The sequence below is a fragment of the Dromiciops gliroides genome, chromosome 1, assembly GCF_019393635.1.
Source record: "Dromiciops gliroides isolate mDroGli1 chromosome 1, mDroGli1.pri, whole genome shotgun sequence".
NCBI classification, from domain to species: domain Eukaryota; kingdom Metazoa; phylum Chordata; class Mammalia; order Microbiotheria; family Microbiotheriidae; genus Dromiciops; species Dromiciops gliroides.
The window spans coordinates 637,328,622-637,347,808 of record NC_057861.1 but is presented as its reverse complement, the minus strand read 5'-3'; the positions used below and the strand labels follow the sequence as shown (position 1 = coordinate 637,347,808).

Sequence of the window (19,187 nt, the reverse complement as noted above, 5' to 3'; positions counted from 1 at the left end):
TTTTGTATCAACTGGAACTTTATGAATGAGGTCCTCTTGAAAAATGAGGTGCGTGGCTCATCAGATGGGGGTAGACCTGTAATCTCTACCACATTTGTCAAAATATTATGTTTGAAATGCTTAGCAATAGAATTGGCTACCTTAGGAGGTAGTGAGGATCATCATTTGAGCAAAGATTTGACGGCTACTTGTCAGGCTTATTATAGAGAGGATGTGTGGTCATGTAAAGCCTTGGAAACCCAAGAGACCTCTAAGAGAGGAGGCCTCTAAGATCTTTTCTGACTCTGGACTTCTACTATTCTATCAACAAGAATTTTGTTGTGGTTGATTTGTTTTTCAGTCACGTCCAACTCTTTGTGATCCTTTTTAGGTTATTCTTTGTTTTGTTGTTGTTGTTTTTTTTTGTGAGGCAATTGGGGTTAAGTGACTTGCCCAGGGTCACACAGCTAGTAAGTGTTAAGTGTCTGAGGCCGGATTTGAGCTCAGGTCCTCCTGAATCCAGGGCTGCTGCTCTATCCACTGCGACACTTTTTAGGTTATTCTTGGCAAAGATTCTGGAGTGGTTTGCCATTTCCTTCTCTAGTTCATTTTACAGATCAAGAACTGAGGTAAATGGGTTAAATGACTTGGCCAGGGTCTCACAGCAAGTAAGTGTCTGAGGCCAGATTTGAACTCAAGAAGTTGAGTCTTCCTGACTTCAGGCCTGGAACTATATCCACTGGGTCACCTAGTTGCAAATAAGAATAGGGAGTTTGAAATTCAAAGAGGAAAGTAATTCATCAGTCATGACTCACTTTGTTATGGTCACTTCAACTTTCCAAATTACCTGGACATCCGCTTTCTATTCTAGTCCTTCTGGTTTACCCGAGGCCAACTGAAAATGAACTGGAAGGCAATCATGATGGAGGTGGGATCAGAAGTACTCATCTCACTCAGGACCAAGGATATGACTCAGTTTCTAGGCTGTCTGAGGGAATCTTGAATAAAGGAATCCAACTGGATAAGAGACAAATGGAGCACCACTTTCACTTTCGAGCTCAAGGAAGCCTGCAAAGTCATCATTATGTCCTTCTCTCCAGCTCTCTCCCACGTTCTCTCATTGAACCAACTTCTAGGCCAGAGAAGAAATTTTTCCTAAGTGATTTTCATGTCCTAACAGGGATAAGTGGCAGAGGCAGGATTTAACTGAGGTTTTTTGATGACAAATATAATGTTTTTTTTTCCACTAGAGCATATATTAATAAATAATACTTTTATATAGGTACATTTGGATTTTATTTATTCAAGGAGATGAACATTTATGATCTCCAGATTTTTCATCTATAAAATGGCGATGACAATACTGGTACTGCCTGCTTCACAGGCAACATGTTTCCTATTACAGTATCATTCTGTCAAAGGGCTAGACTCTTTAGGGTGGCTTTATAAATACCCAGATGAAGGAATGAGCTGATGTACAAAGGGCGGCATGAAGGTAGTGGGGAAAAAACAAACAAACTGGATTTGGAGTTAGAAGACAGGTTTTAGTTCAGACTGTGTGATTACTCGAATGAAATAATCTAGTCCAGTCAATTCATTTTACAGGTTAGAAAACTGAGACCCAGAGAGATTAAGTTCTTTGAGGACACACAGATAGTAAGTAGAAAATCTATGGTTTGATGATTAGATTTCTCAGAATTAAAGCCCAGTTCTTCCTACTGCATATCAAAGTCTAACAACATAGGTGAGTCATTTTCCCTCCCTGGTCTCAGTTTCTCACAGGTAAAAATCAAGGCTTGGGTCAGATGGTCTCCTGTCCAGCTTTGACATTCTGTGACTCTACTATAGCCAGGTGTGGGATATTGGTTGAGTGCTGTGTACGGGATATGTACCTGAACACACCAGCCTTTACCTTTCACTGCTACTAGCTCATTTTCTCATTAAATTCTCTCTCCTGGGTTCACAAGTAGTCTATGAACTTTAGAGATTGTTAATATTTCAGAAATAATTTCTAGTCACCCTTGACCCTCAACTTGTATTATTATTATTATTTTTTTTTGCGGGGCAATGAAGGTTAAGTGACTTGCCCAGGGTCACACAGCTAGTAAATGTCAAGTGAGGCCAGATTTCAACTCAGGTCCTCTTGAATCCAGGGCTGGTGCTTTATCCACTGTGCCACCTAGCTGCCCCTCCCCCAACCTGTATTGAAGAAAATCTTCTCTCCCTTTTGGATTAATTTGGATTAATTTCCCCTCTATAAATCCCTAACCATACAGCAATTTCAGATAGCATAGGAACACAAATAAACATTAAAAGGAATACTTGCAGGTTGCTATGGCTATAGCCAGGTGGTGGAGGAAGTAGTGTTGAATCTCTTCTACTCCCTTACCTCTTTCCTTCCAATGGTCAGAGAGAAATGAGGAATGACTGGCCAGACTGGGAGTAGCTTCTTCTAGCAGTGTTCTAAAGTAATGGAATGGAAGAAAGGTGCCGTGGACTAAGATTCTGGAAGTTTCTATAACTGATGTAGCAGCTGGTTGCTTATCAGCTCTCCTTTCCAGTCTGCTCTCATTGGCCCCTGATGGCATGTCTTCCTACCTTAATGCATATTTCCCACCTTCATGTGGCATACCCTGTCACAAAGTCTCAGCTCCACTTGCTTTCCCAGATTTCTGTTGCAGTAGTGCTCAGTCCTTCTTTGTTTTTCTGCCTCCTATTTTCTCTCCCTCTTCTCCTCCATACAGCTTTTCATCAGAAGGTCAGAAGCTCCAGAAACTTCAGGAACTCTGGGTAACACCTGTGTGCTAGCCTTCTTGCTTCACCAATTCTCCATGGCAACATCCCTGCAGGAAGGATTATTACTACAGTGGAGGAAACCTGAGTCAACATTCAATCACTGAGGGTGCTCTGGTGTGCTCATCTCTGAAGGGCCAGCTGGCAGGTCTCCCTGTCTCTCCAACTCAATTGACACCCTTCTTCCTGCATTCAGTGCTCTCCAAGTTGGCTCTTGGAATTTGCACTGAGAGGAAAGAGGAAAGAGACTGTTTAAATGTACAGCACAATGTTTGTCTTCTTGCTATATCCCTGAAATCAGCATGAGTGGATAAGAGAAATTGGGCCCACCTAAATAGCAACCACTATGAATTTGATCAATAGTATCTGCTGCTGGAATTGACTTGGGTCAGCTAACTGTCCTCTTTGTTTTATCCGATGCTTTAGTCAAATGCTTTGCTATGGGGCAGCTTCTTCTTGCCCAGATGTACAGAATCTCTAGGACCAGCTCAGTCCTTTATCAGAAGACTTTGCAGTTTGAAAATATTCCACCTTGTATTCCTCCCATTCCTCTCTGCCTGGAAAAGTTTGAACTTTGCCAGAAAGGTGGCCAAGAACTTCCCTAAGGGAGGCTACATATCTAGTATGGAAGAGCAGAAAGTTAGATTTGTAGTCAGACAATTTGAGTTCGAATCCTGATTCTGTTTTTTTTTTTTTTTGAGATATTTTATTTTTTCCGTTACATGTAAAGATAGTTCTCAACTTTTGTTTATACATGCTTTACAATTTCAGATTTTTCTCCCTCCCTCCCTCCCCTCCCTCCCCCCTCCCCTAGACAGCAGGTAATCTGATATAGGTTATATCTATATATATCTATACATATACATATAGATATATATATACACACACATATATATACCTGATTCTGTTTTACTAACTGGGAACTTAGGAAAGTCCCAACCTCCCTGCATCTCAGTTTCCTTATCTGTAAAATGAAGGGGTTGAACTAGATGATCTCAGCTCCCTTTTTTTTTTCTTTTTTTTTTTTTTTTCAGGGGAGAGTGCGAACGCAGTCCCCCACTACCACAAATTATGCAGTTGAGTTTCTCGCATTTGGGGAAATCGCAGGGGTCAGCCCATCCGGAGTGCAATGGATAAGCCTCGCCCTGGGGAAACCACCTTCGTGATCATGGAATCACCCCTGCCAGGTAAGTATTCAGTTCCCTTTTAACTCTAAATCTATCTATGGTTAGGACAGGTGAATGGGGTTTGGGTTTTTGATATTTTGTGTCTTTAAAACAATTTTCACTGAACTCAACTCATGGTTTTTCTTCTTCTTTATTACCTGCCTTCTTATTTTCCTCCACTTTTCTTTCTTTGTTTCATTCTCCATCTCCCCCCCCCCCCCCCGGCCTCCTGTTTTGCCACTTTTACTCTATGAGACCAAATAATCTAGAGATGAAAGGGACTTTGAGAGAGAATCTAGTCCAGCTCCTAATGTTTTAGATTAAAATCCCAAACCAAAAAATCACTGAGGTCTAGTAAAGTGATTTGTCCAAGGTCACATGTTTAGTTAAAAACAATGTTATTTGAATTGAATTGGAGAGTCCCCTTGTCTATGTATACCCAGAATCTTGTCCTATATTTTCAGGTAGCACAATGGATCTAGATCAATGTTGGGATAGTTTGACACCCCAATCTAGAAACATGGGGAATTTTCTCTATGTGACTTCCTGGAAGACATACCAGATTGCTGCCTTTCCTTCCCACATCCCTTCCTGATCCCCCAATATCAAGCACTTGCAAGCCAAAATATACTACAATGTACCTAAAGGAAGTTTTACTAAAAGCAAAACAAAGCTACAACCACTGATTATATGGCATACACTGGACAGATCATTCCAAATAATGCTCCTCCATTTGTCCTTCTCAAGGTGATTTACAGACTGGGGAGGTTTCTATTCCTACAGGGCCATCCATGGGCTGGTCCTCTACCTGGGGCTACAGTTGCTGCTCTGCCTAGGTGTCTTGCTGCTGGGGAATCCAGTCAGGAAGAGCTGTTATAAGAAAATCTATGGTGTCTAAGTGAGATTCATAGAAAAATAACTCTTACAATCTGGCCATTTCATAGAATAATAGCATCTTGGGATCATAGATTTAGAGTTGGAAGGGAACTAAGAGGCTATTGAGTTCAATCCTCTTATTTTACATATGAGGGAACTGAGGCACAGACAGGTTAAATAACTCCTTCAGGGTAACACTATTATTGTGTCCGCGGTGGGATTTGAACACAGACCTTTCTGATTCTTTTATTTGTTTGGTTTTTGTTCTTGTTTTTTTGTGAGGCAATGAGGGTTAAGTGACTTGCCCAGGGTCACACAGCTAGTAAGTGTCAAGTATTTTCTCTCTCGCTTGTATTATCACTTAGTATGATGCCTGGCACATGCTTAAAAAGTACTTAATAAATATTTGTCCTCTGAGTTGTCCACAAACAATTATGATACAGGGCCACATATAAGTTTCTTAAAGAGATACAAAGAAAAGTGCTATGGGGGTTCAGAGGAAAGAAAGATCACACCCAGCTGGGAAGATAATGAAGACTTATTTGAACTAAGCTTGAAGGATGGGTAGGATTTTTACATTCAGAGTTTGGGGTGAATGTGGGATGAGATCCAGGTTTTATCAGTGAGGAAGAAATCCAGGATCTCTTTGAGCTGGTGAAATTCACCTCTAAGGCACAGAACATCCTTCATGATGTAGGACCTGCTAACTTGACAGAATAAACAAACTTCTCCAGAGTGAGCAAACCTCCCCAGGCTTAGGTTAACCTCCCCAGGGTCAGCCCTTTATTCCTTTATCCTTACAGCACTGGGTCCAATTCAATTCTATAAACATTTTTTTTCCCCCTGCAGCCTTACTATGTTTAAGTCTTAGCGATAGCAATTTGGGGAAAAGATTTAGCAAAGAAAGCACGGGCAGGTATATAGTTTGAAAAAGTAGTGCAGACCCCCATAAAATAAGTGTGGCCATTTTTTGGGTTTCATCAGGTCACAATACACACACACTGGAGAAGGAAGAGGTCATTTCATAGGTCTTTCCCATCTCAAGCTTCGCAGATTCAATGACCTTTTTTTCTCATCATTCTCAAGAAACTAATATTCCCCAAATCTTCTCTGTAGCATCATCTTTCTGAAGCACTGACCTAAGAGATGAACTCCTGAGACTGCACGTGAACCTCACTTAATTCTACCATCTTTCTGGTACCTTGTCACATTCCTCTTTAGACACCCCCCAAGGCACATGCCTTTTATTTTTTACTTTATATCATGTGGAACCCCTGCCTGACTGTGGTTAGGAAATACTAATTTACGAACCTACTTATAGATTCAGATTTTTACATCAGTATCCAAGGCTTCTGATATTTGAAAAAAGGCAATCACTGGCTGGGGAGATATGAATACCAAAGGGAGAATTCAAGGTGCCCATGGTATTAAAAAAAAAAAAAAGCAGCCACCACCTGTGATATGTGCTATTTGGTTACAACAGAGCACTTGACTAATGGGAATTTGCCTCATGAAATTAAAATGAAGGACTAAGTTATGAACTCTATTCACTCAAAGTTTATTAACTATCTGCTTTGAAATGGGTTCAAATTCTGACTCCAAAACTTGAGAGTTATGTGATTATAAGGAAATTATTGTTCTGAACCCCACTACTCTACTCATCCATTGATAAGGGATTATTGGGGAAGGATTCCCCTGATCAAAATGATGAGGTGAGAGGGAGGTGAGCCTTTGCTTGGGATTGTGGTTGGGTTAGAACTACTCCTTTGTGGTGGGTCTATAAAGAATGGGTCAATTATAGTCAGTTTTTTATTTCTTTTTGCCTTTTTAGAGGATAGAGCAGAGAGAAATAGAAGAAAGAGTAGAAGTGGATCCAGGGGAAAATAATCATATATGTGGAAATAGCTTTTCTCATTCCACAGCCATCAATGGCTGCCTTGGGGCAGTGGCACATGGGATTTATATGTGCCTGAGGGGAGAATTTCTGGACCCCAGTTTCCAGATTCCAACTTTCTAGAAAGAGAAGGGGGGGATTCCAGGTGAATGGCAGCCTCAGTTACCTCTTTAGCAACCCCAAATTCAAGAATTTAAGGTGCCCAGTGTTATAACAATGGCAGAGAGAGTATGCGGGGAGGACCAGCCTCTTTAGGGAAGATGGGACCAAGTATGTGGCTTACCATATGGAAGAACAGCAAGAGAGAAAGCTATGGTTATAAAAGAGAACAGACGCCATGGAATTTGCCCTCTACGATCACTGTGAGTTATTTAGCCATCTGGCCAGGAAGGGGGTCACCTCCGTAGAACCCTCAAGTTTGCTTTCTTTTTTGGGGGAAATTTAAGTCCTTGGGAAAATACCATGAGCAATAAGTGTCTAGTGAGGACTCAATAGAATGTTAGGGGATTGCCTCTCTAGCAACCCCAACTATCTATTTTCTGAAGGTAGTCCAAACCACCATGTAGTCTCTGAGTTTGGAATGCTTCATAGTACCCTGGGGGGAAAAGGTACTGATGAGGGAGAATTAAACTGTTTATGGACTACTGCGAGTTCTTTATGTAGCCTACATTTTCTGTGTGGGTGAAATAAAGGCTGTTCTATAGTTGGTAGGTATTATTACCTTGAATTTTTGTATGGAAGTTGGGGAACCTTTTACTCCCATTAGTAGAGACCTAGACATAGCTATCTTTGTGTTTTATTTTGAGAGTTCCTAAAGGGAATACTGGATGGGGATGAAGTGAGCCAGAGAGATATGATTTTTTTCATATGTCAAAATTGGATTCAATTCATAAAAGCCTGAGGTTCTGGGCCACAAGTTCCATGTAAAATAGGAACAATAATAATTATTCTCCTGTTAAAAGCAGGCCTAGCTGGGCACTCTCTTAGTTCAGGTATGATGTTGGGATGAAGTGAGGCACTTGGAAGTCATTGAGTCATTAACAAAAAGAAATTTACTTTACCCTAGCCCAGCAAGGCTATACAATAAGGATACAGTATTGCTTTTTGTGGTTGTTGTTGAGTTGTTTAAGTCATGTCTGACTCTTTGTGAGCCCAATTTGAGGTTTGCCTTTTCCTTCTCCAGCTCATCTTACAGATGAGTAAACTTAGCCAGAGTTAGGTGACTTGTCCAGGATTACACAGTTTATAAGTGTCTGAATCTGGATTTGAACTCAGGTCTTCCTGACTCCATGACTGGTGCTCTAGGTCTGTCGTTTAGCAACTCTTATTTCCATGTAGAAATGTATCTGTTATACAGGGTAGTATATGGTGACTCATATTCTCTTCAGAAATCAGCTGGAGGGTCCCTGACTCCACATGAGAGGGATTTTTTATGCTGTTAGATGACAGGGAAGCTTCGGATTAAGCTTAATGGTTAGACATCTTCCCCCTCCTCCCCACAGAAGTGTTGTTATACATTTCCCAGCATACCAGTGGTCTTACCCATTGTGTGGGGAAACTCTGTTAGATACTAGTCCTATCACCACTACCTACCTCACACTGTTGTAGTAAGAGAAATGCTTTGATGGGAGCAACTAGGTGGCACAGTGGATAAAGCACTGGCCCTGGATTAAGAAGGACCTGAGTTCAAATCTGGCCTCAGACACTTGATACTAGCTGTGTGACCCTGGGCAAGTCACTTAACCCTCATTGCCCCACCAAAAAAAAAAATAAAAAAAGAGAAGTGCTTTGAAAGGGATAAAGTATATTACACTATGTAAATGTGAATTATTATTGCTTTTTTCATCTTATATTTGATGAGGTTCTGATAGAAATGTTTCTAGGACAAGTTACTCTCCTACTATTGTTTTATGTTTAATGTTCAGTGCACCACTGATTAGGCAAATCAATTACTGTCTTTTGTAATTGAATAGGAGTGTTGAGATGTAGGGTTACCTTCACGTAGGCTTACTGGAAACATCTCTGGGACAACCCCAGCAGCAGAAAGGTTGATTTTTATTCTGTTCCTATGTGGTTTTAGTTTCTTCCCCTATTTTGAAAACCTTCCTTCACCATAGGTTGCAAATTATAAGTATTCCATATGGCACCATCCAGTAAACATTGTTCTTACATTTTTATGGGTTGATGTTATATCCAGGCAATTGCAGGTAGCCCTTTTGTCCATGATGACGTTCTTGTTCCAGAGCAGTTTGTTGAATTCTCAAAGAGATCCTTGGGTTTGTATTTGTAGTGTGGAGATTTATCACCTGTTAGTTTATGAAGTATGGAGAGCTTCTGGTGTATAATTCTGGCCACTTGATCATTTCTTTCTAGGTATGTGGTAGGTACTAAATTCTTGTAACCTACAATGATATGTTGCACAGTTTCTATCGTGTTCCTTGCAAAATCTAAATCATTCAACCTGGCTCTTTAAGGGTGCAGCTTCCCTAATTTCTGGTAACAATGATCTGGTCTTGTATCATCATCATAATGATGTTGTAATTACATTATTAGTAATGATTACATTATTAGTATTATTGCCTAGCTATGTGTTAGACCTAGTGGCTGTTCCCAAGCACAATAAATATATCGCAAAACTGGGAGTCAGGAGTCCTAGATTCTATCTAGTCTTTCTTCTGCCACTTGCTAAGAGTATGACCTTGGACAAATCACTTTACCTCTCTATGACTCAACTGCCTCATTTTTTTAAAAGGGTGGTCATGATGGTATTATTGGCCTATGTGCACCCACCCTCTCCCCAAGTCTGTCTGTCTGTGCTGGCCAACCAAGTATGACTCAAGGCCTCCATTCCTATCACTTCTTCTGCAAGTGGCCACAGTAATACTTGCCCCACACGACCTTGAGCTTGATGCCAGGCAGGTGCTGGGTGTGGTCTCTGTGCACCACGACCACATGGTGTTCCTGGAGGCCATGGCCCTCCCCCAGGATGAAGCAGATGGCCTCCCAGCCTGAGGCCTCTGCTCAGGTGCACTCAGCAGCACTTGTGGTTGGTGGAGTTGGGTTTCTTGGGCTTCCAGATTATCATTTTCAGCACTATGGCCTTGAGCTTCGGACAGCTGTTCATGGGTCCCAGGCTGGCCAAGGGCTACTTGGGGAGGCTAGAGGTGCATCTGGTTGAGAGTGGCCATAGGGCAGTGCTGGTTCCATTGCATCTTCAGGTCCGGGCAGAGAGCTTGGCTCAGGGAGTTAAAATGGTGGAAGAGGCAAGAGCACACCATCCACTTCTTTGACCACTTTCTGCAGGAACTTCTGTAACAGCAGTCAGATGTGCAGTCTTCTGGGCAATTGCCTCACTTATTAAAAAAAAAAAAAGACTAGATGATCTCTTAGGTTTTTTCTAACTCTAAGTAACTAAGGGACTCACTTTCAAATCTCCATAGTCTTTATTTAGGATTCCAAATAAATTTAAACACACAAATATATGTATATACATATACATGTCTTTTATAATTATTTTAAAATCACAATATGGTATTCAGAAGCTATTAGCACTACAAAGAATGTGGCCACAATAAAACAAGTGTAAAGACAGCTTTTGTGATGTTGAGAAGGTGGCAAAGCAAAGAGTTTCATAGTAAAACAAGCACATAGCCCATGTCAAATTGAAAGGATCCCTCTCATTCATTATTTTAAGGTGAGTATTGTCTCATCCAAACTGATGATCTCTTTCTTGTATGGTCCTTAGTTGATGAATTGCAATTGGGGTTAAGTGACTTGCCTAGGGTCACACAGCTAGTAAGGGTCAAGTATCTGAGGCCGGATTTGAACTCAGGTACTCCTGACTCCAGGGCCGGTGCTCTATCCAATGTGCCACCTAGCTGCCCCTGATGAATTCTTGTAAATCCATCCTATCAGGCAGAAGGGGTCTGGGTTTTGACATATTCTGTCCTCAAAATGGTTCTCACTGAATTAATTCAATATATGTATGGTTTTTTTTCCCCGCTTAATTATTTCTGGAGCTTCAGATGGGTTGAACTTCAAGGTCAAGCACTACACCACTGGATCACTAGGGAGCCAATCTGAAAAGGTCTCTTGGACACTATGGCAATACCCAATTGGCCCTTTGAAAATTGAGGTTTTAGCTACTGGCTTATACACCTTACCTTTATGTCAACATCAGTCAGTTATTTAAGTGAATTCCTTTTTTTTTTAAAGTGAGGCAATTGGGGTTAAGTGACTTGCCCAGGGTCACACAGCTAGTAAGTGTTAAGTGTCTGAGGCCGGATTTGAACTCAGGTACTCCTGACTCCAGGACCGGTGCTCTATCTACTGCGCCACCTAGCTGCCCCCATGAATTCCTAATGTTAGACCTTGGCCAATATGGTTTTGTTTTGTTTTTTGGGGGGAAGAGGGCAGATACCTGGTTTGAATTCTTCCATTGGCCAAAATGAATATTTGGATGCTAAAAGTATCACAGCATGGCTAGAATGTTGTCCTCAGAGACTGGCTATCTTCAGCTTAAGTCCTACTGTTAACATATTCCTACTGTGTGACTTGGGCTAGTCATTTAACTTGTTAGAGCATCAAACAATTCTCTAAGACAATAATTTGGAGGCAGTTAGGTATTGCAGTGGCTAGAGTGCTGGGCCTGGAGTCATGAAAACCTGAAGTCAAATCTGGTCTCAGGCACTTACTAGTTGTGTTACCTTGGACAAGTCACTTAACTATTGTCTGTCTTAGTTTCCTCAATTGTAAAATAGGGAGAATAATAGCACTTACCTTCCAAGGTTATTGTGAGGATCAGATGAGATACTAATTGTAAAGTGCTAAGCATAGTACCTAGCATATAGTAGGTGCTTTATAAGTATTTATTGTTATTATTAGTTGCTGAGCAACTGATTAGCATTGATAGTGAGAGTTTCCTTGTTAGGACTTCTTAAACTGATGAAATCAAAGGTCTAGATAAAAACAAAGGAACAGAGGCAGCTAGGTGGCGCAGTGGATAAAGCACTGGCCCTGGATTCAGGAGGACCTGAGTTCAAATCCAGTCTCAGACACTTGATGCTTAATAATTGTGTGACCCTGGCCAAGTCACTTAACCCTCATTGCTCCTCAAAAACAAAAACAAAAACAAACAACCAAAAACCCCAAACATCATGCTAATACAATGTATGTGACAAGCACTGACTATATTATAAAGCTCTGGTTTTAACCACCCAATACAGTCGCCTTTCCATTTTCATCTCGAACTGTTCTTGGGGTTACCTAGATTAATTTAGATCTCATGACAAGCTGTCTTTGGTATCATTTTCTCCTCTGCTGGTTTTTATATTGTTTTGTGATATGACTGTTGTATCCTCCACACAATAAGGCCCTTTTGCCTCATTATGGTATGATAGGAAAGTTGGCTTTAGTTCTGGTCACCACATTTTAGGAAGATCATTGGAAAGCTGGAGGATAAGCAGGACTGTGAAAGGCATGTTATGTGAAAAGGGATCATGAATCCTTTTCCTGGATAAGAGAAGATGTGGGATGGAAGGGGTAGTCATGGTATGAGTGCTTTCTTTGAGCATCTCAAGGGCTAGCATGTGGAGAGAGAGATATATGTTTTTCCTGGCACAAGAGGTCAGGTTGATGCTTTAGATGGGGTGGATTTAGACTTGATATAAGGAAAAACTTGTTAACAAGAAGAGCTAACCAAAAGTGGAATGGTCTGTTTCAGGAGGTTCTTCCTCATTTGAGGGACTGAAGACCATTTGTTCCGAGGATTGTAGAGAGGGTTCTTGTTCAGGTACAGGTTGGATTCCTCCAACTCTGAGGTTCTGTAATTCTAAGTGGATAGGAAAGAAATAGAAGTCATAGTGCCTACTTTCAAGGGGCATATAATGTAGTTGGGGAGATACGATGAAAACATTGGAAATGATGAATATAACCATGTATGTCTTGTTCAGGGTTTAAACAAAAAGAAAGATCTTGAAAAGCTCCCCTCATTGCATTAATTCCATTCAGTTTAGGATCATGATAAAGCCTTCTTACTTAAATCCACAGTCCTGTGAAAGATTTGAGACTAGCCATTTACAATGGCAAAACAAAGTGAATAAAAATGGATTTTGTTCAGACTGTAAATGCATTTGGATGGGCTGCCCACTCAGTTAGTCCGTCAGTATAACTCTGTAGGGCAGGAGGTACAAAAATGGGTAATGATCTAGTCCTAGAATTGAATGGGAAGAAGAAAGCTGGTTGGATCACATTTGAGAAACTGTTCAGGGTTTTCAATGATCCTAAGTTGCTTTATGCTATGAGAAACCCATCTCTATAATTCTAATATTCTTCTGAGATGCTATATGTTTATGACTCATGAAACACTATAATCTCTAAAGATCCAAAATGGCAGGTACCCCATAGAGCAATAGAAGGACTTGTGGTGGATGTACACAGGCTGCTGCATGTTTCTGATCATGACTTGCACACATAAAATGGCATGAGAAATCAAGGATAGAAATAAGAGGAAAAGTAGAAGAGCTGATCATGTGATTGATATGAGAGACAAAAGGGGAATAGTCTGAGGGCCCTTGAGATAGTAAAAGACTCACAAGGGAGGTAGGTGTCACAGTGGATAGGTACATAGTAGGCACTTTATAAATGCTTGTTCCTCCCATTCTCTACAACCCCCCTTCCCCAATCACCTTGGGACAATACTCTTTGGAAGATGATTGACTGACTAGAACAGTTTTTTTCTGATAAAAGTATTTTATTTTTTCTAGTTACATGTAAAGATAGTTCTCAACATTTGTTTATACAAACTTTCCAATTTCAGATTTTTCTCCCTTCCTCCCCTCCCTCCCCCCTCCCCTAGACAGCAGGTAATCTTATATAGGTTTTATATATATATATATATATATATATATATATATATATAATAACATTAAACATATATATATATAATAACATTAAACATATTTCTGCATTAGTTATGTTATAAGAGAAAAATCAGAGCAATGAGGAAAAACCTCAAAATAGAAAAACAACAGCACCAAAAACAAAAGAAACAGTATGTTTCTTTTTTTTTTTTTTGTGGGGCAGTGAGGGTTAAGTGACTTGCCCAGGGTCACACAGCTAGTAAGTGTCAAGCGTCTGAGGTGGGATTTGAACTCAGGTCCTCCTTGAATCCAAGGCCAGTGCCACCTAGCTGCCCCCCAGAAATAGTATGTTTCAATCAGCATCTATACTCCACAGTTCTTTTTTCCTTTTTCCTGGATTTGGAGATCCTCTTCCATCATGAGTCCCCTTCTTCTGTACCATTGCATTGGTGAGAAGAATCTAGTCCATCACAGTAGATCAACACACAATGTTGATGATACTGTGTACAATGTTCTTCTGGTTCTGTTCATCTCACTCATCATCATCCCATGCAAGACCCTCCAGGTTTCTCTGAACTCCTCCTGCTCATTGTTTTTTTGTTTGTTTTTGTTGTTGTTTTTTTTTTTTTGGTGAGGCAGTTGGGGTTAAGTGACTTGCCCAGGGTCACACAGCTAGTAAGTGTTAAGTGTCTGAGGCCGGATTTGAACTCAGGTCCTCCTGAATCCAGGGCCAGTGCTCTATCCACTATGCCACCTAGCTGCCCCTGACTAGAATAGTTTTAATCTGTTCCAGTGGAGACAAGACTGACCTTGATGAAATTCCAGATCTACAATGCTAGACATAGCCTTAGGAGACTTGAATTCCAATTCTGCCTTTGACACTTATCAACTGTGTGACCATGGACAAATTTCTCAACCTCTCTAAGCCTCAGTTTTGTTATCTGTAAAATTTGGATGATAATACTTGTAGTATCTATCCTGTTGGGTATTGTGGGTAAAGTGGTTTGTTAACTTTAACGTGGTATAAATGTGAGTTGTTGTTGTTGTTGTTGTTGTTGTTGTTCTTCTTCTTCTTCTTCTCTCTGTATAGAAAATAAGGTATCCAGGAAGGTGATCAATCATCATGGGACCAGAATTTTCATGAAGGACTTCATGGGGGATGTGGAACTTAAATGGATAGGGAAGAACTGAATGGATAGAGAGGAAAAGGTAGGGCACTCCAGGGGTGGGGAACAGCATGGATGGAGCCACAGAGGTAGTAATGAGGAAAAGTTGAGAGAGAAATGAGATTTCCCAGCCTTGCTTCTGACTTTTTGGACATCAAAACTATAACTTTTTTGTGGTTCAGTTGTGTCAGACTCCTCATGGCCCCATTTGTTTGTTTATATATATATATATATATATATATATATGTATGTATATATATATGTATGTATGTATGTATATATATTGTTTTGCAAAGATACTGAAGTGGTTTGCTATCTCCTTCTTCAGCTCATTTTACTGATGAGGAAACCAAGGCAAACAAAATTAAGCAACTTGCCCAGGATCATGTAACTAGTGAATGTCTGAGGCCAGATTTGAATTTAGGAAGATGAGTCTTCCTGACTCCAGGCCTGACACTCTTTGCTGTGCCCCCTCGATGACTTCTTTACTCCTAGCTCATCCTGGGATTTTCCTTGTCACCTGGAGTCTTCTTTCCCTGGAACAGCCTATATCCTTTGTGGCTTGAACATCCTGGAACATTTCTCTATGAGGCCCTTTCTTTAATTGATGAACGCTTCCTGGAACCTGCATTTTGTGGCAGAGCTGCAGCCGACTTTGCCTTCATTCTTCTCTTGGTCCTGTTTCTTACTTTCTGGACTTTAAAACCATGCCCTCACCAGGCACCTTCCTCCTTTCCCATCTCCCTTGTCCCTTTTCAAGTCCTGTTTGTATGTTATCTTCCTCCAATTACAGTGTAAACTCTTTGAGGGCAGGGACAGTTTTTTGCTTGTATTTGTACCTGGACTGCTTAGCACTGTGCCTGATATGTAGCAAGTGCTTCATAAATGCTAGTTGTTGTCTGGGACAGAGGGTATATAATTTGATTTGATTCATCTTAATAAGCATTTAGTAAGCACCTACAATGTGCCAGATACTATGTGAGGCACATGGTGTAAAACCTAAATGGTCCCAGCTCTAAAGGTACTTCCACTGTATGGCTGATATATCAAATATCCACAGAGAAGTAAACAGAAAGTTTATATAAAATAAGTGATGGGAGGGAGAGAGGATATTAACAAGTGTGGGGATCAGGAAAGGCCTCATGCAGGAGGGGACCCTTGAGTTGAGTCGTAATGCCCCAAAGGAAGTGGGGAGGCTGAGGGGTTTAAGTGAGGAGAGAGCCCATCCAGACATAGAGTACAGCATGAAGCCAGGAGAGGAAGTTTTGTACCAAGACCAGCAGGCTAATTTAAGTGGAAGGTGAAGTATATGCAAGAGATTAAAATGAAATCATTGTTGAAGGATAGATTGGAGCCAGGCTGCAAAGGACTTTAAATGCCAGAGGCAATAGGGAGCCACTGAACCTTTTTGAGGAGGGGAGTGACATGGTTTGACCTTTCCTTTAGGAATATCTATTTGGTAACTGTATGGGGGATAGATAGGAGGGAGAGACTGGAGATCAATTAGGAGGCTATTAAAGTCATCTAAGAGAGAGGTGATGATAGGAAATAAGTTTTGTGTTTTGGTAAAATGTCTTCCACATTCATTACATTTATGGGCTTTTCCAACAGTAGGAATTTGTGATAGTAAGTAAGTGATGATCTGCCACTGAAAAATTTCCACATACATTATATTGATGAGGTTTTTCCCCAGTATAAATTCTCTGATAATAAGCAGTATACTCTCTCTCTGAAGGCTTTACTTTATATCTTGGAGAGCAATGGGAAGTAAGATTAGAAACGTGGGTATAAACAGTGGAGCACTTTGAATTCAAGGTGAGAAATTTGGAATTTGTTCTATGTGCATTAGGTAGTTTCTTAAATAAGGAGTCTCATGCAATAACAAGGTGATGTTTTGAGAAGAATGATCTGGCCTGTATGGATTGAAGGCATGGGAAACTGGAGGCTGGCCTGTCCAATCTTTTTTTTAATTTTATTTTTGCCCTGTCCAATCTTGCCAGAGCTAGAGAGGTTGTGGGGCTTTCAGTGTAGCAGAGCCAAGAGGATGCCAGGGTGCAGGCTAAGCTGTCTCAGAGTGGGATCCTATGGGTCTTAGAACAAGTCAACTGGTGATGCATTAGAAAGAGATGGGAGTTGAGGTTTTTTTGGTTGCAAAAATACTAGTCAATCAGTAAGCTCCTCCTATGTTTAAGGCACTGTGATAAATCCTAGGGATGCAAAGAAAAACAAAAGAACAGTCCCTGTCCTCACAGCAATCGCAATCTAATGGAGAAGACAACATTCAAACAATTCTGTACAAATGAGCTATATTCAGGATAAATGGGAAATAATCAACAGAAGAAGGCACAGAAATTGGGAGGGATCGGGAAAGGCTTCTTGTAGAATGTAGGATTTTAGTCAGCACTTGAAAGAAGTTTAGGGAAGTGGGGAGATAGAGATGAGGAGGGAGAGAATTCTAGGCATGGGGGCCAGACAGAGAACATGCTTGGAACTGAGAGAGGGAGTGTCTTATTCAGGAATTGAACTGACCACAACAGAGAACCAAAAGGTCAGAGGCAAAGAGCTTGTTTGTATCACATAATATAGTTGGACTTCAGGGCAGGAAAGGAACATAAGGGAAGATATGCAATCAGAACTAGGGCCAAAACAATGTCAGTTTACCTGGATATATTTGATTTACTGGAATAGATCCCATGAAGTTTGTAGGCAATGTTTCTTGTTTGTAGAACTCTTTAAGATTTACCATATCTTTTCCTTACAACAAAATGTTGTTATTATGCCCATTTTAAAGATGAGGGGACTGAGGCTCTGAGGGGTAAAGTGACTTGCTCAGCATCACACAGTGTCACAGCTACACCTCGAACCCAGCTTTTCTGACTCCAGGACTAGCACTCTTTACACTACACCATTTTTCTGGATTTATCTCATAGGCTTCAGCTGTAAGAGGTAAAGACCCATTCCCTTATTCTCCTGTTTGGGGAAGAAGCTGTAGCAAGACTATGTTGCAGAGACAGGGAAGCCATTTGAGAGCTTGTTAGAGTATTTGAATATGAGGTGACAAGTAGGGTGCTGTCCATGGTAATAGAGAGGAAGTGATATTTTGAAGGAAGATTCAAGATTTGGTGACATATAGCATGTTGGAAAGAGGTGATGATGAAGGAGTTAAAGATATTCTCAGTATGACTTCCAAGTTACTGTTCAGGGCACCACCATCTTTCCAGTCATTCAGGTTCACAACCTCAGTATTGCCCTCAACCTTTCTTACTCCACATATCTAATTAGTTGTCAAATCTTGTTATGTCTCCCTGTATAACATTTCTCACCTCTGCCCCCTTCTCTCGATGCACCTAGCCACCAGTCTAACTCTGGCCTTCATCATCTCTCACTTGGAGTAATATAATAGCCTTCCAATGAATTTCCCTTCCTGAAGTCTCTGTCCCCTCCATTCAATCCTCAACTTAGATACTAGAGTGATTTTTCACTCTACTCAATAATCTCTAGTGGCTCCCTATTATCTTTAGGATCAAATATAAAGTAATTTGTTTGGTATTTAAATCTTTTTGTAACCTTATTCCTATCTTTTCCCAGCCTTCTTACATTCTACTCCCCTCTACCTACTCTAGAATATAGTCATGCTGGTTTGCTTGTTATTCACCCACACTCCATGTCTCATCTCCATGCCTTTGCTTTGGCTTACAATAGTGTTCTCCATGTCTGGAATGCTCCTCTTCCCAACCTTTGACTCTTAGAATCCTTGGATTAAAGGATTAAGACTCAGCTGAAGTGTCACCTCTTCTAGGAGGGCTTTTTTTCTTTCCCCAGCTGTCATGGTTTTTTTGTTTGTTTTTAAATCAGGACAATGAGGGTTAAGTGACTTGCCCAGGGTCAAACAGCTAGCAAGTCTCAAATGTCTGAATCTGGATTTGAACTCAGGTCCTCCTGAATCCAGGGCCAGTGCTTTTTATCCACTGTTCCACCTAGCTGCCCTATTGTGTTTTTTCTTTTAAGGCTACCTTTCATTTATTCTGTTATTTATCTTCTGATAAATGTTCTGATATCCTGTTTGTCCCATTAGAATATAAATTCTTGAGGATAGAGAATGTTTTTGCCTTTACTTGTTATCTCCAGTACTTAGCACAGTGTCTGACACATAGTAAACAATAAATTTCTAGTTGATCAAATTGGTCATGTCTTTCAAATTTAACAAATTTTTATTGTCTCTACTATATATGAGGCATTGTTCTTTTGCAGACTTTTTGATCTGAAATCATAAGACCTAAGTCTAAGTCCTGGTTTTGCCATCTATGTGTCCTTTGGCTAATTATTTAACTTATTTGGGCTTCAGTTTAATCATTTATATATAAAGTGAAGAAGTTGGAGTAGATGACCTTCTAAATCTATGATCTACTAAAAATGGAGAATATGGGAGAGTAGAGGGGGAGATAGTTGATCT

The 19,187-nt window shown here is 40.5% G+C and overlaps 1 non-coding gene across 1 annotated transcript; it reads right to left on the bottom strand.

Annotated features, from left to right (window-relative positions):
* Positions 1-3,803: 3,803 nt before the first annotated feature.
* LOC122737620 lies at positions 3,804-3,967 on the bottom strand. Its single transcript, XR_006354437.1, has one exon. It is a non-coding gene; the product is annotated as a U1 spliceosomal RNA (small nuclear RNA).
* Between the last annotated feature and the right edge of the window lie 15,220 nt (positions 3,968-19,187).